The 17,221-nt window shown below is 40.7% G+C and overlaps 1 pseudogene; it reads left to right on the plus strand.

Moving 5' to 3' along the window:
- Positions 1-1,120: 1,120 nt before the first annotated feature.
- On the plus strand, positions 1,121-7,544 carry LOC136386923 (sex-determining region Y protein-like; annotated as a pseudogene).
- The last annotated feature ends 9,677 nt before the right edge of the window (positions 7,545-17,221 follow it).

Genomic DNA, 17,221 nt, shown 5'->3' on the forward strand with positions numbered 1-17,221 from the left:
TTGGGTCATTTATATTCTTCCTTTATTTGGGTCTGGAAAACTGCATTAGACAGGAGAATAGGCACTCTCCCTCCCTGCAGCACACCAGTGCCTTTCTTCCCTCTCAGGCTTGCATCTCCTAGATATAGTGGTCTCCTGTAGAGTCGCAACCATGGGAGAGCAAAACCATGGGGAGCAGCGTGGCAGCTCATCCTCTAAACCTGTCTTCCAGTCCCCTTTTTCTCTGAGTTTTCAGTGAGCCAACAGCAGCTGCCCAGTCTCCTTCATCCATCGCCCCAACGCCCCCAGCCCCATCTCACTTCTGCCACTGTGACTTTTATTTCTCAGTGAGGAAAAGCAGCCCCACGTAGGGTCTTACTTCCTGTAACATTTCTGGAGAGCCAAAGCAGCTATGCATGTCAAAGCTCTCTCCTGCTGCTTCTTCTATGCTAAGCCTTTCTTTGTTTCACTGGCCCCAGGTTTAATAAACATACTCACAATTTTTTTTTAAAATGACTGAAATACAAATTATAAAATCCATACTCACCCCTTGAGAGCATAAAGTTGTGAGGAGTCTTGAATATTATTTCATAATTTACATAATTGTGTAGAATATTTGTATGTCATGCATTAATCATTTTAATTATTTTCTTTGAAATGCTGGCATTAATTGTTTTCAATGGATGAGACTTTATTTTTAATTTCAATAGGCAGTGTTCCGTGCAATCAATGGTTGTTATTCCCATTTTACAAATGATATGTGGAAACTTCCCTTCTTTTTTATTACTATAATACTTTATTACACATTTCAAGTCTGCCTTCAGGACTTAGAGCCTTCAGTGCCCAGGGTAGGTGTGGGGTGTGTACTGTATAAACAGTGTGTTCTTATTTATTAAGAAGTTCTGCTTGGGAATGGGTGGATTGCGTGGGTTTGGCTGACAGTTTCCGGAGTGTTTCAGGGGAGGAGGCATGGGGGGCGGAGACATAGGTACTTTATTGAAAAAGTTGTGGTGATAAATTCTCTGCTATAAATAAGGTTTGAATAGTAAGAAAAATTTTAGAAGAGCTAACACCTACTAATTTTGTTACTTCTCCTTTTATTAACAGTTTGACTGTTAATAAACAGTGAAAAGTTTCTGCTATGTTCAGAGTACTAAACAGCAATGGTGATTCCAGTCCCGTGCTACAGTGACAAACTATTCTGGCCTTTGGGAAAAACTCCTCACTACTTGGGATGGGAAGTGCTAGCTCTAGTTATTGGTGTGAAACAAGAGGAAATGGTAGAGACAATGGCCAGGGCCGCATAAAACGACCCATGAATGCAGTCATGCTGTGGTCTCGAGACCATAGGCACAAGGTGGCTCTAGAAAATCCCAAGATACAAAACTCAGAGATCAGCAAGAGACCGGGCTACCAGTGGAAAATGCTGACAGAAGCTGAAAAATGGCCATTTTTCGAGGAGGCACAGCGAATGCGTGATGAACACCGAGAGAAATATCGGGACAATAAATACCGACCTCGTCGGAAGGCTGAGGTGCCACAGAAAAGTGACAAGTCACTCCCGGCAGACTCCTCTACAGTACGAGGCAGCCGGGTGCATGTGGACGGCCGGTTGTACCCCATCACATACAGGGGCGTGTCTACTAAGGCCACACACTCAGGAATGCAGGACCAGCTAAGCTGCTCACATTACATGAACAGAGCCAGCTCAGTGTGTTAATCCAAATTCAGAGGGACCCAAAATATTGAAGACAGGAGCAAGGTCCATCCTTTACACATCAAAGCTTTATTGTCTAGCTTGGCCAAGCGGCGGGAACTCCGACAGAAATCTGAGGGAGAGCGCACTGGCCCTTTGTTCTACTTAGTTTTTATAGTTTTGTAAGTGGGAAGTACAGAAGCAAAAATTGCAATTAGGAGCCCCTTACCGCTATTGGTTATAGTCATATGTCCTTTAACATGATAGGACCATGTTCAATTTACAAACCACACATCATTTTGGAGAAAACAAAATTTACAAGTCAACACAATGGTAGAAAGATGTCTCTTTACATATTAAAGGCTTTCCTATATTATCTAGTGTTTATCTGCTATCTCTCTGTCCAGAGTCACACACGCATTTACATAGGAGAGGTAGTTTTGGTGGGGACAAATGCCTGCAAATGGCTCATTGCTATAAGAAAAGGTTTATTTTGGCTTTTCTCTCCCTGTACCTGGCTAGCCATTCACCCTTTTCCCCACAGGCATTGGTGGAATGTCTGGGAATCCATGTTTTCCTCCCCTTGCATTTACAATACAATGCCAAGGGCCATCCTGGTTATGCCAATCACACAGCACAGAGACTATTTCTCACAATTTCTCTGCACACCTTAACCCAAATTAATAAAATGTTCTCCAAGCCTCCTAAAATATTAATATTAATTCTGTAGCCTTTGGTACTTTACAACACCTGTGGGTGAAATGGCTCAGTGGCTCCTCATTCTCCCCTCTGAATGGGAAGATAAGACGCGGTATCTACCAAGGGGAGAGGCTGGTAGGTAGGCTGAAACGTAGGTCGGCAGACCAGGAGGTTGATGGCCCCTAGCTGGCGTTTGACCAGGGTGGGATAAGCAATAATCAGGTATTGCTCTCTTTGTTAACTGGGCAGGTGAGATGGGTGGTTAGGCCCAGCACCTGTCCCCTGGATATAAAAAAAACCCTGCTTATATTTTGGTTTCCAAAAGATATTAAAATTTCAAATTTGTGTGTTGTGATTCTTACTCATTTGAATTCCCATGTTCGGATTTGAAGGCAGACTGGAAAAATACAGAACAAACACAAAATTAGTATAGCCAATGCTAACAGATACCCAAAACAAGTATACTAATACATCACAGTGATTAAAGCCTTTAAGCAAACTCTTTAAGCTAATACAACAAGAATCTATAAAAGAGTAATGTCCTTAAAGTGTTCACCAAGTCCAAGTTGGCACCAACACCATTCCAAATCTCTGCAAATGCATCCCAACCCCAGTTCAGTCCATCAAAAACTGTCCCAGGAGGAGTCCAGGAAGAGTCCACATTCAGGAAAAGTCCACATGGCACTGGAATTGCCGTCACACTTCTACACTCTGCAGTTAGCGTCAAAGTCCCAATGACTGCTGCTCCCAGCTGGCAATGACCCAGGTAGACTGGAAAAGCCACCTGCAGCATGCATGAAAACGGAGCTTCCGTTTTCTTTAAACTGGAGAGGTGAACCCAGGGTGCCTTTCTCTGGAGCTCTGCAATTATGGCATGGTGAAGAGAACCTGTGGATACACTATCGTGGGTAGCAGAGGTAAGTTCGTCTAAATTAGGAGTAAGTCCCAGCCTAAAATAGGCATGGGGCATTGAAGCAAGAGGAATAAAGGAAACACTAAATATTAAACAAAGCAGCAGAAAATAAGACTATCAACACCCACAACAGAGATCTTCGAGGGATGAATAAAAAAACTGAATATTCAGGCAAGGCATAGTAGGTAGCCCTTGTGTCCATAAGAAAGGAGATCAGTTTACCTGCTACTTGGAAGAAATACCCTAGGCTCGTCCACAGCGATGTGAGATGGGGCCAATGGCCCTGGGCACCTTTAGTCTTCAGTGGCAAGCCTCAGTAGGCTGGCAAGGTCAGGTCACAGGTAGCCGGAGCAGGGCTAGAAGAGACTGAACCCTCCCTTGGAGGAGTGAGGGAGCAGCTTACCTTCCAGTGTCCCTTTTTTCCATAGTAAAGGCATGTCCCTGGTGGGGGTCAAGAAGCCTGGCTTTAGCTCAATGACCTTCCTTTTCACTCTTGAAGCAGGGCCCTGATGGGAGTCCTACAAATTCTTTTGAGGGTGTTGGAGCCTTTATGGGTGTATGCCAAGAGCTGGTATTTTACCTGATCTTTTTTTGGCTCTGTCTGCCTTTTCTGTTCCTGTCTTGGTCATTATAGACCATAAATGCCATTGCTCAAGAGATCTTGTTGAGGGGTTTGAGGGTCCCCATCTGCCTATATAAACTTTTTCCATATACCTAGGGCTGATTGGAAAAAGACAAAACAGCATTATCAGCTGGATTAAATAAAAGAAGGTAGAAGTTTGCAGGAAGAGAAAAGAAGTTTGGCATCTTTTGTAGGATTTCAGAGTCTCTCAGTTGCTGAATCAACCTGTACATTAGTATTTAAGAGAAAATTTTTAAAAGGTCCAAAACATGAAGTTTTATTGAAAACAATAAAATACAGCAGATTCTTATTTTAAAGTAAAACTGACTTTTCCCAGAACTTTCCTAGTACCGCATTATTTTGATTACTATTAAAAACAAAGTCCCAATTTCAAAATAATTAGCAAACCTGTTGGTAAACATTCTTTTCATGGTTCTAGTTATTTTTTTCCTAAATTTTACATTTGCACCTTTTTAAGAATGAGAGTTTTTCTTTACACTAAAGGAAACAAACAGATTTATTGTAATAAACTTAAACATAAAAAAACCTGAATGTCAGAATTACATAGACCTTTCATTCAGAATAAATATTTAAAGAATAAGCTGTTCTGATGCATCTAAAACATTCATCCAACAAATTAAAACAAATTTTAGCACATACTTGCACAATGCACGCTTGCAGCGGTGAGGTACTATCAGGAATACAAAAACAAATCTATTTAAGTAACCCATATAACAATAACAAAGTATTCAATGTATTAATACTATTAGAGAGGTATTATAAACTGGTACAGTAGCTCAGTGCCATGAAAGATTAATTTCGACCGGTCTTTAAAGAGAAAGAGGTAGTATGTAGTCATGTCAGACAGCTTAACTCCTGAAGCAAGTTTAGATTTTAACAGAATCTTAACTCTCTCCTGTATTTACCAATGGAATTAGAGCCTTGCTTAGGGTGGCTCTTCTTTCTTCCTTGTCACCACACAGATTTTTAAGCATTTGTTGAGTACACTTTATAATATCTTTACTTCAAAATTGTAAGAAATACTTGTCTTTATGTTAACTTAACAAAACATAGTAAATGCATTTTCAAGTAACATTTCCAAACTTATTAAAACAGTTCTATTAATTAACAGGCAAATTAAAGTGCACAATAAGGCTGGAAAATTCCAGTACATTATTTCCAGTGGCCATTATTTTTCTATATTATTAATGAAAATCTACACCTTTGCTAGGTAAATTCACCCTGTTTTAAGTGTTGCAGCCTGAAGTTTGAAGCAGTTTGGCCAAAATTAGCAAGTTTTAGGATTCACATTTTATTCAATTTAAATTTAAATGAGCGCGCTATATTTACTCCAATTAAAATTAGAAATTTGTAGGGATGATATCATCTTTAATCCTAGCTTGCACACAGTGGGCAAGCAAAAACGCACACACCAGGCTTCAAAACCCACTCACATTCAGTGCTCACAAAGCTACTGACCTATCTGAGCTTCCCAGAATCAAAGGTTTCAGCTCATCAGACCTATCCACCTCTGCTCCCCATCTTCTCCCTTCTCTTTGCATAAACTCTGCACAAGCAGGCCCCTCATTCAGCACTCCACCATCCTGGCCACCTTTCCCAGCCTCCTCCACTCCTCCACGTGGCCTTTCTCTGCTCTCTCCTCTAAAGTTAATCTCAGGAACCAAGAGAGCAAGCTCCCATTCTGCCCTCATTTTATAGTGTAGAAATCCAAACCTCTAATCCAATATACAAAATAGGGAAGTCTCTAATACAAAGTCACTTATCAGAGACATGATGGGATTGTACCACCCCACATCTAAAAGGGTGGTGAAGGCTTAATCCCAAAACCAAGCCCCAGGCTACAAGAATTCTGCCTGCCCACAGCCCACAGAGACACATATTTATATCACCTAGGCAAAAGCCTCCATGTGGGCAGCACCATCTTTAACAAAGTGAGCATAATATATTTTATCTGCCTAACACCTTTATTCAAGATTTGCACCGGCCTACAAGCAAACACACAGGGCTCCCAAAGCCACTGACACATTCTCTGGTTCCAAAACCAGGAGATCTTCTCTGGTATTTCTGAGAATCAAAGGCTTCACCAGTCCCAAAGCCCCAGGACGCTGACTGGGCTCTTCTTTTCCCCCCAGCCAAACACTTTCCAATCTCGCTGGGGCGGGGCCCGCCAAACCCTGCTGCTGCCTGCTCACATCCTCTTCCCCATGCGCTGAAAGGCACTTCTCTCATGATGACCCCGGCCTGGGGATGCACCCACACAACCAGCCCTGGGACGCCAGAGGCGGCCACCGAACCGCGCGGTGAGAGAGAGCAGGCACCCTCGGGCTAGCCGGGCACCCGTGGCAGGGAGGGGCCCATAACAAGCGCACGCAGAGGAAAGCAAGCCAGTGTGGGAAGCCCCTCGGGCAACAGGCGGGTCCACCGGGAAAACACACGGGAATTCCCAAAACCGCCACCCACAGGCAGCCCCTGACGCCCAGGATGCCTGGCGGCCCCCTTTCCCCACACTCTAAAAACTTTGACGAACGCAGTGACAAAAACAGATAGACAAACAGCAAAAAAAAAAAAAGACAAACAGCAAAAACAGATAAACAAATAGGCGCCACCACCTGCTCTTGAGCTCGGAATATCTAAACTCAAATGGGGTTCCCTAAATGCGGGGTGCCCCCACCAAAGTTTCCCAACCTCGCGTCCAAGGGGAAACCGGCCACCGGCTCCTTCCTGGCCCGTCAGCCAGAGCATACGTGGCAACCAAAACGGTCACGACCTTGTTTCTACTTACCCGGCGTTGGACAATAAAGCTCCGATGTGCAGTCCAATGGCATTCCCGGCCAATGTACCAAATGTTAATCCAAATTTGGAGGGACCCGAAATATGGAAGACAAGAGCAAGGTCCATCGTTTACACATCAAAGCTTTATTGTCTAGCTTGGCCAAGCGGCGGGAACTCTGACAGAAATCTGACGGAGAGCACGCCGGCCCTTTGTTCTACTTAGTTTTTATAGTTTTGTAAGTGGGAAGTACAGAAGCAAAAATTGCAATTAGGAGCCCCTTACCGCTATTGGTTATAGTCATATGTCCTTTAACATGATAGGACCACATTCAATTTGCAAACCATACATCATTTTGGAGAAAACAAAATTTACAAGCCAACACAATGGTAGAAAGATGTCTCTTTACATATTAAAGGCTTTCCTATATTATCTAGTGTTTATCTGCTATCTCTCTGTCCAGAGTCACACACGCATTTAAATAGGAGAGGTAGTTTTGGTGGGGACAAATGCCTGCAAATGGCTCATTGCTATAAGAAAAGGTTTATTTTGGCTTTTCTCCCCTGTACCTGGCTAGCCATTCATCCTTTTCCCCACAGGCATTGGTGGAATGTCTGGGAATCCATGTTTTCCTCCCCTTGCATTTACAATACAATGCCAAGGGCCATCCTGGTTATGCCAATCACACAGCACAGAGGCTATTTCTCACAATTTCTCTGCACAGCTTAACCCAAATTAATAAAATGTTCTACAAGCCTCCTAAAATATTAATATTAATTTTGTAGCCTTTGTTCTTTACAACACCTGCGGGTGAAATGGCTCAGCGGCTCCTCAGGTGGTGTGAAAGGAGCAGGATAGCAGTTCAACAAGCCTGCCAGACAATCGGGTAACTGGCTGCACAGAGGATCCCCTTCTACCATAACTTAACAGCTGGGACCTTCTCATGTTTACTCTCAATATTGATTTCCTTGCTCTCAGTTACAAAGCTCTCATTTATCTCAATTTTACTATTATTTTGCCTGTAACATAATTTAAAAATAAGACGAGCAAACATGTCCAGCATATAAAGAATGAGGACTTCTGTAGTAATTCAACCTGTGTGTATGGCTCCTTGAAAGTACTAACTTGATAAGAAAGCATCTTAGCACCACTGAGATTGAGTTTCAAGGTCATCTGTTTTCCTGTTAATGAATGCAAAATTTTTATACCTTATTTTAGTTCTAGGGATTGGCCATTAAATACTTATACATGTATATTGATATTCTGATGATCGCCAGCATAGCTGGACAACATTCACCCTCTATTTAAATACTGTAACTCAAAAAGATCCTGGTGAGAAACACGCACAAAATTGTGCTACAGAAAAAAAATATTGCACTTAAACGGAATATCTCATAGCTTCTGAAGCAGTCCCTTCTACAGGGTCTGTTCAATGGCCTCTGGCTAAATTCCACATTTCTGTTAAGTGGCATCTTATTTACAAACAGATAAGTAAATTCTGTTTTCTTTGGTACTTTCTAATTACCTCAAATCCCCTATGCAGAAAAAAAGTTTTACTCCCCTTTGTAATTCAAGTCTTGTATCTCACACAAATCTCCGTGATTTGGTGGCACTTTGAATCTATTATAACAACCATCAGGTAAAATAAAATCTTTATTTAACTCGTGCTCATTTTTTTTTGTATCTGAATGAGACTCATGCTTTTTCCTCTTTTTCTGGAAACTAGTTTAAATGTATCAAAGGAAAAATATAAATAAAGTGTTAACAAAGTGAACAAGGTGAGAAATTTAATCTGGTTCATCTGATGGGATGTCAATAAAAATTTAAAGCAAAAGTATCATAAGATTTGTATATATGCTAAAGTGGAAAACTAGCTGTTTGCAAAGAGAAGCATCAGTGTTTAGAATAAAATCATGGTTAAAGTATAGAACAGATATCAAAGTTAATTTTCCAAAGAATATATTTCAAACCCTTTTAAAACAGTGCCTCAAATAAAGAAACTCAGACACTAATATATATAAGTATATATATTGAACTAAATGTCATGTTTGCAAGTTCAGGGCTAAAAAGCTGTTATAACTTTGCAGCCTAATCAGTTACAAAAACAATTTTGCTTAATTTTAGATATATTCCAAAAAAATGAGAAATATGTACTGCAATCACCCTTAAACAATTGCCTATAGTATATATAAAATGTTTTATGTACTTTTTATATTTTACATATTTTTGTTTTATATGTAAAACCTCTTTTTTAATAAATAGTTTTCCTTATTGAACCATAATTCATATACCATAAAATTTACCATTTTATAGTGTACAATTTAGAGTTTTTAGGATAGTCACAAGGTTGTACAAATATCACCACTATCTAATTCTAGACCATTTTCATCAGCTCAAAAAGAAACCTACCACCTATGAGCAGTCATTCCTCATCCTCTGGGCACCCTTGATCTACTTACTTTCTGTTTTAATGAATTTGCTCTTCTAGACATTTTCATATCAGTGGAGTCGTTACTATATTTGACTTTTCTCTGTGGCTTCTTTTACTAAGCATAATGTTTATGAGATTCATCTATGTTGTAACATGCATCAGTTACTACTTTTGTTTTATTACTGAATGATACCTGAATGACATAACTGCATGGTTATAGCTCATTTGTTTTCCCAGCCATCAGATGGTGCTGGATATATAGGTTGTTTCTACCTTTTGGCATTTATGAATAACACTACTAAGAACACCTGTGGACAGGTTTTTGACTGATATCTGTTTTAAGTTCTTTTAGGTGTATACCTAGAAGTTATCTTGCTGGGTATTTTGTCATTTTGAGGAACTGCCAAACTGCCTTCTACAGTAGCTGCACCTTTACCTTCCCACCAGGTTGGGTGAGTGTTCCAGTTTTGCCACATTCTGCTAGTACTTACTTCCCACCTCAACCCCCTGCTCTGCCCTCTTTTGTTAAATTGTTGCCATCCAAGCAGGAGATAGTGGTATCTCACTGTGATTTTGATTTGCATTTTCCTAATGATAATCAAGAGATGTGGAGCATCTTGATTGATGAGTCCTTGGCCATCTGTTAGTTGCAGTCCTTTCTTTCTGTTTTAATTGGGTTGCTTGTCTTTATATTGTTGCATTAGAGTTCCTTATTGTAAGGTATTTTTCCCCACAGAGAAGGAAGGAAAAGGCCTGGAGCCACCAAGGGTGGTAAGTTCAAAAGGCTTTATTCAGTACAAAGCATTTCCTGGACGAGAGCTACTGGCATGCAAGATGGAGGTCAGGAAAAAATCGCACATGGTGAGACCGCGCGGGTATATTTAAGAAAGAGTCCCCCTAGGGCAGTCGGGCTAATATGACTTAGAGAAATCTTACTGGCTGACAGTCAATCTCCATTGTTTCTAAGGAGTCCTAGGAAGTTTTTTTTTGGCGCACTTGACTGTGGGCAGTCCTAGCCAAAGTTCCCATAGCCTAAGTTCCCACGTGACCAGCCCTCTATCCACCGACCTTACATTCGGATCATTTTGTGTTAATAAAGGGCGCCGCGTTTTTGTCTGGCTACTTCCTGCTGAATAGGGGCATCGTGGGGAGGGGGAGATCGGAAGGTGGTGGTTTTAAGGGGTGTCCGGAGGAACATCTGTTTGGCCATGAGTTGAGAAACTTCGTTGGTGCAGTTTGGTAAGAATTTTTAAAAAAGAGAGACAAATATGAGTTATATGCTGATAATTAGAAGATTTAGGTAGGATACGGGCAGCCCAGGTAAGAATAGGTGGCTGCTATTAGGAGTTAAGCAGGTTGTAAGAGGAGAGAGAGAGAGAGCATCATTTGCAGGTGGGGAAGCAGGATCTAGTGAAGAGGGGGGAGGAGCCCGATGGGACTGAGAGAGCCGAAGGAGTCTTGCAGGAGGGGAAGAGAGTTCCTCGGGGGAGTTGGAAAAGGAGGAGGAATCTGGAGCGGAGGTTTAGCTGAGGTTTCTCTGGCCAAAAGAATGTGCGGTGTAGAGCAACTGGCACAGAGTTTAGAACGAGAACGCAGATGCCAATACCCCTGAATATAAGGAATTTCTGACCACTTCCCAGCCTCCTGACAATAATTCCATAAATCAGTAAGAATGTTGAAATTGAAAGTCCCTTCCTGAGGCCACCTGGTCTGGTTATCCAGCGGGTATTGTGGCCATGCTATGCTACAGAAGAAAATTAGTTTCTTCTTTTTCAGGGAATGATAATGTTTGAGAGATTTCAAATCAGGCACTCCAGGGGTGTTTTAGAGTCAGATTTGGATCCCTTTGACCCCATAATCACCCTCAGTTCTTGGAGTGGTCAGACTTGAGTATTAGCGTCCTAAAAACTCACGGTCCAGGCACGGATGGAAAAGGTAGAGTGGAAATGCTCCAGATGTCTCTAAAGCAAATGCACTCTGTCAGAAGAGAAGTCCCTGACACAGTTGCGGTTTTGGACAGGGATTCTTGGGGGAGAGAACTGAGGCAGGGGGAGGTTAGAGGTGGGGAACTTACCACACCATATGCTGAAGTGGGTGGGAGGTCAGAGGTCCTGGTTCTTTCTCGGAGGGAAGGGGAGAGGAGTGATCCTTGCAGAATTCTGACTCCTCCCGGGCTTTCGGCACCAAAATGTAAGGTATTTTTCCCCACTGAGAAGGAAGGAACAAGTCTCAGAGCCACCAAGTGTGGTAAGTTCAAAAGGCTTTATTTAGTACAAAGCATTCCCCGGATGAGACTCACTAGAGTGCATGATGGAGGTCAGGAAAAAATTGCACATGGAGAGACCGCGCGGGTATATTTAAAAAAGAGTCCCTCTAGGGCAGTCGGACTAATATGACCTAGAGAAATCTTATTGGCTGACAGTCAATCGCCTTTGTTTCCAAGAAGTCCTAGGAAGTTTCTTTTTGGCGCACTTGACTGTGGGCGGTCCTAGCCAAAGTTCCCGGAGCCTAAGTTCCCACATGACCAGCCCTCTATCCACCGACCTTATACTTATATAGTCTCTAAGAACCAGCTCCTGGTTTCATTGATCCTCTGTATTGTTTCTTTAGCCTCTATGTCATTTATTTCTGCTCTGATCTTTATTATTTCCTTCCTTCTACTAGCTCTGGGCTTTACTTGCTGTTCTTTTTCTAGTTATTTTAGATGCAGGGTTAAGTTGTTTATTTGAGCTTTTTCTAGCTTCTTGAGGTATGCCTGTAATGCTATAAACTTACCTCTCAGCACTGCTTTTGCTGTGTCCCATAAATTTTGAGTTGATGTATGCTCATTATCATTTGTTTCTAGGAATTTTTTTAATTTCTTCTTTGATCTCAATGTTAACCCATTCATTATTTAATAACATGCTAATTAGTTTCCAAGTGTTTAAATGTTTTTCAATTTTTCTATTGTGGTTTATTTCTAGTTTAATGCCATTGTGATCAGAGAAAGTGCTCGATATGATTTCAATCATCATAAATTTGTTGAGACTGCTTTTGTGCCCTAACATGTGGTCTATTCTAGAGAATGTACCATGAGCGCTTGAAAGGAATGTATATGCTGCTGTTTTAGGGTGTAAGCTTCTGAAGATATCTATTAAACTGAGTTGATTTAATATGTCCTTCAAGTCTGCTGTTTCTTTGTTAATATTCTTTCTTTAGGATCTATATAATGATGTTAATGGGGTATTGAAATCCCCCACTATTATAGTATTGCTGTTGATCTCACCCTTTAAGTCCATCAAAGTCTGCTTTATATATTTAGGTGCTCCTATATTAGGTGCGTAGATATTTATAATGGTTATATCTTCCTTTTGGATTGTTCCCTTTATCATTATGTAGTGACCTTCTTTATCTCTAACTATCTTCTTTGTTTTAAAGTCCATTTTGTCTGATATAAGTATTGCTACCCCAGCTTTTTTTTCATTTCCATTTGCAGGAAATATTTTTTTTCCATCCTTTTATCTTCAGTCTGTGTGCATCTTTTGATTTAAGGTGTGTCTCTTGTAGACAGCATATGTATGGGTCCTGTTTTCTTATCCACGCAGCAACCCTATATCTCTTGATCGGATCATTTAATCCATTAACATTTAAGGTTATTACTGATATGTAATTGTTTATTGCCATTTTTTTTCTTTAAAACTGTATTCCTCTTTTGTTGTATTCCTTTTTTCCTTTGATCTGTTTACAACAGGTCCCTTAGCATTTCTTGCAGCCTTGGTTTGGTTGCAGTGAATTCCTTGAGTTTTTTTTTGTCTGTAAAGCTTTTTATTTCTCCTTCAATTTTAAATAATAGCCTTGCTGGATAAAGTAGTCTTGGTTGTAGGCTCTTGTTCTGCATTACTTTGAATATTTCTTGCCATTGCCTTCTGGCCTCAAGTGTTTCTGTTGAGAAGTCAGAAGTCATCCTTATGGGGGCTCCTTTGTAGGTAATAGTCTGTTTTTCTCTAGCAGCTTTTAATATTTTCTCTTTATCACTTAGCTTTGTTATTTTAATTATGATGTGTCTTGGTGTTGGTTTCTTTGAGTTTCACCTTAATGCAGTTCTCTGTGCTTCTTGAACATATGAAATGTTTTCCTGCCTTAATTGGGGGAAGTTTTCTGCTATGATTTGTTTGAACAAAGTCTCTATCCCTTGTTCTTTCTCTTCTTCTTCAGGAACCCCTATGATGCGGATGTTGTTTCTCTTTATGTTGTCACAGAGCTCTCTTAGAGTTTCCTCAGCCTTTTTGAGTCTCTCTTTTTTTTCTGCTCTGCTTCCATGCCTTTATTTATCATGTCCTCTAACACGCTGATTTGATTCTCTGCTTCATCCATCCTGCTTTTAGTTCCTTCCATTGTGTTCTTTATTTCAGATATTGTATTTGTCATTTCTGACTGATTCTTTTTTATTATTTCAATGTCCTTTTTTATATTTGTTATCTCTTTATTTAGGCTTTCATAATGGCCATCTATTGTCCTAATATCTTTGAGCATCCTAACAATCGTTATTTTAAACTCTTCATCTGGTAATTTGGTTATATCTGATTTACTTAGGTCCTTTTCTGGGGATTTCTCTTGGTTTGTGTTGTATTTCTCTGCCTCTGCATTTTCTCTTCATGGGAGTGGCTGTGATCACGCACTCGGGTGCACAAGTGTTGGTGGCCTTGGCCTTTGCCCCACACCCGTGTGTGACGTTATGCTAGGTCCTGAGGGCACTAGCGATCACCTTTGCTCAGCTGTGGGTCTTTGCCTGTTTCCTGGCTTTTGCCCTGCCCTTGCAGGAGAAACCTGCTCGAGGAACGGCTGCTAGCCTTGGCTCTACCACCGGGCATGAATGTGTGCCCAAGCTCAGCTCAGTTGCAGAACTCTGCCTCTTCTGGACTTTTGGCTCCACCCCCATGGGAGGAGCCAGCTACCAAGTCAGACTGCAAGCCTGGGTTGCTTGGGCGGGGCAAGGCTGTGCTCCTATGCCCTTGCCCCAGGGCTTGTATCCACCCTTTCCGGGGTTCCTGCCCTTCTCCCACAGGCTGGATTACAGGCTGCTGGCAGCTGAATTTGACCATGTTTGCACACCCCCTTCCCCAGCCGGGCAAGATTGAGCTCACACCTGAGCCCAGTGGTGGCCAGCTGGCTTCCGCCCCTGCCAGCAGAACCGTGCTTTTGTCTCCCACTGCCACTGGCCCTCCGGCGAGCCCTCAGCTGCATGGGTTGGGGAGTTGCAGCTCGGACTCTAAGACTCACTGCTGTAGACCCAAAAGCTCCCTCCTTCTATGCAACTCTGCTCTGAGTGCTGCGGGTGAGCTTGTTTGGCTGCTTTCCTGCTTCCCTTTGCTGGTATTGCTGTTTCCAGGGGAAATATTCACTTCAGCTTTGGGGACTGACTCGTCCCAGGGGTTAGGGTGGCTATCTCCCAAAATGTTTCTCCCTGTGCCTCCTAGATTATACTCTCTTCTTGTTACCCTGGTCTTCTCCTCTCTCCGTCTGTCCCTAGGGAGCCCTAGGTGAGTGTTTGTGAGACAGATATTCTGTGCGGTTACTTTAAGAAGGATTCTTGGTCTGAGAAACCAGACTCTTTCTCACAAACAGTATCCTGACTTATTTCCAGCTAAATACTGTCCTTACACCTCTTCTGGGCTCTGGGCCTGCAGGCTGGGGCTTTGTTCCTGGGTCTCAGGACCCTTCCCCCTTTGCTAAACTCACTTCCTGCCATGTGAGTCTCTACCTGCTGCCGTTCACTCTGGGGAGCTTGGCAGCCCTCTCCACATTTCCGCTTTTCCTACCAGTCTCAGTGTGGCTTCTTCAGTGTTCCTTGTTTGAAGAGTGCTCTTAGTTTAGTCCAAAGTTGGTTTTTCCAGATGATAGTTTTTAAAATTAGTTTGTATTCCACTTTGGTTCTGGGAGGTAGATGTTGGTACGCCCACCTACTCCATCGCCATTTTCTCTTTTCTTGTCTAAAAAATGGTTGTTTACCAGATATAGGAGCTATTTTATCCCAACTCTGGATTGTATTTTCACTTGTTTAAAATACATTTTTATTTTTGTAATTTAATCTTTTTTATTTATTCATTTTAGAGAAGAGAGAGTTACTGTGTGTGTGTGTGTGAAAAAGAGAGAGAAAGAAAGAGAGAGAGAGAGAGGATGAGAGAGAGAGAGAGAGAGAGAAAGGAGGAAGGAGCAGGAAGCTAAAAATCCCATATGTGCGTTAGACCAAACAAGGGAAGGGTTTTGAACTGGCAACCTCAGCTTTCCAGGTTGACATTTTATCCACTGCGTCACCACAGATCAAGCCATTTTTATTTTTTAATTTCAGTTTTCATACAATATTATATGTTTCAGGTGCACACTCCAACAATTAGACACTATAAACTTACTAATTTGTCATTCAATAATTCTTTTATACCAATCTGACACCATACACATTTTTTAAAAAAGAAGTCTCTTTGGCTTGGCAATACACAGAGGATTTAATGTAGAATAGAATTGATCATCTGAAATCTGCATAATTTTTATGACTAATGTCCCATAAATATTAAAAAAAAATTGAGCACTCCCTCTGAACATACCCAGAAATAAGATTTGCATTGACGTTCACCATCATAATTCAATTTTCTTCTCTAAAAGTTCAAATAAATAGAAATACAAAATACTATTTTTAGCCTTCCTCCTTTTTTTTTTTTTGGCTTAATATAAATTCAGTGACATTCAGTTTGTTTGTTCGGTTTCAAAATTGCCCTGTGTATTTCATCACATTTTTATGAACCAATAAAGGAGAGCTTTTTTGTTTTAATTATAACAAATAATGCTGTTCTCTTGGTATTTTTATACATGATTAGGAGAGAACATTAAAATGCATTCTGAGAAGTATATATCATTAACCAGGCTAGGAATTTAGTGTGTGTGTGTGCACGTGTGTGTTATGTCTCTTTCAACAAGTATTCATGGCAAGCTTTTTTTGTTTTGTTTTGTTTCTAGCAAGTAATAATAGCAAGCTTTCTTATATTTTCTAATAGATGCTGCTATATTTTAAGATGCCAACACTTAAAAAAGATTTCAGAGGTGCATAGGGACCAAAGAATATGACCTCTAGGTGTGGTTTGACTTTGACTACCTTCTGTGGCACTTACTAGACCTGATCTTGAACAATTTATATGTATGGTCCTCAACTTTCAATGAATAATTACAAATAAGAGTAATAACAAAACCTACCTCACTGGAATGCTGTAAAAAGTAAATAATTTCAGGTATACAAAGATTCAATGAGGAAATAATAGGTTGAGCACTGAGAACAGAGGTAGGCAGTAGTACAGCAGTACTAGTCATTATTACCATGCAAAGAATTGTATTATCCAGAAACCATTTTAGCAGAAGACTACTATAGATCTCCATCACTGAATAGATATGCATTTATTAACCATTGATCCCAGTAATATGTTCTCCACCTACATAAAATTTTACACTATCATTTCCTGTAGATGCATAGGTCTGATGTCTGTTTAATTAGACAGCTGATTCTAATATTTAATTAATTTATTTAAGCATGATTTCACATTAGGTCACTTAAAGAAAATAATGAGGTATAATCTACCAGAAATATCATGAATAGATCTTAAATTTCCAGGTTGAAGAGCTCTAGAAAATTCTTATAACTGAGTAACTACAATCCCAGTTAAATTATAGAATATTTCCATTATTTTTCAACCAATGAAATTTCCTGTGCTCCTTTGCAGTCAATTTCCCTTATCAATGGCATAATTTCCACCATGACCAATTAGTTTTGCCTGAGCTTGAACTTTATATTTATACAACCATACAGTATATGCTATGAGTCTCATTCACTGGGCTTAATGTTGGTATAAATCTACCACGTTTTATGTAAACTCTTGTTTAATGGCTGTTTAGGTTGTTTGGGATTTGCGCATTTTATTAATAAAGGTGCTATGATATAATAAATGTGAAATTCAAGTCTCTCAGTGGACTTACGTTCTCAGTTCACATTTGCCAGTAATACTTGGGAATAAAATTTCTGAGTCATGAGACACCTGTATGAATAAATTTGTTGCTCTCTTAGGAAG

Source organism: Saccopteryx leptura, unplaced genomic scaffold (genome assembly GCF_036850995.1).
Source record: "Saccopteryx leptura isolate mSacLep1 unplaced genomic scaffold, mSacLep1_pri_phased_curated manual_scaffold_21, whole genome shotgun sequence".
NCBI lineage: Eukaryota > Metazoa > Chordata > Mammalia > Chiroptera > Emballonuridae > Saccopteryx > Saccopteryx leptura.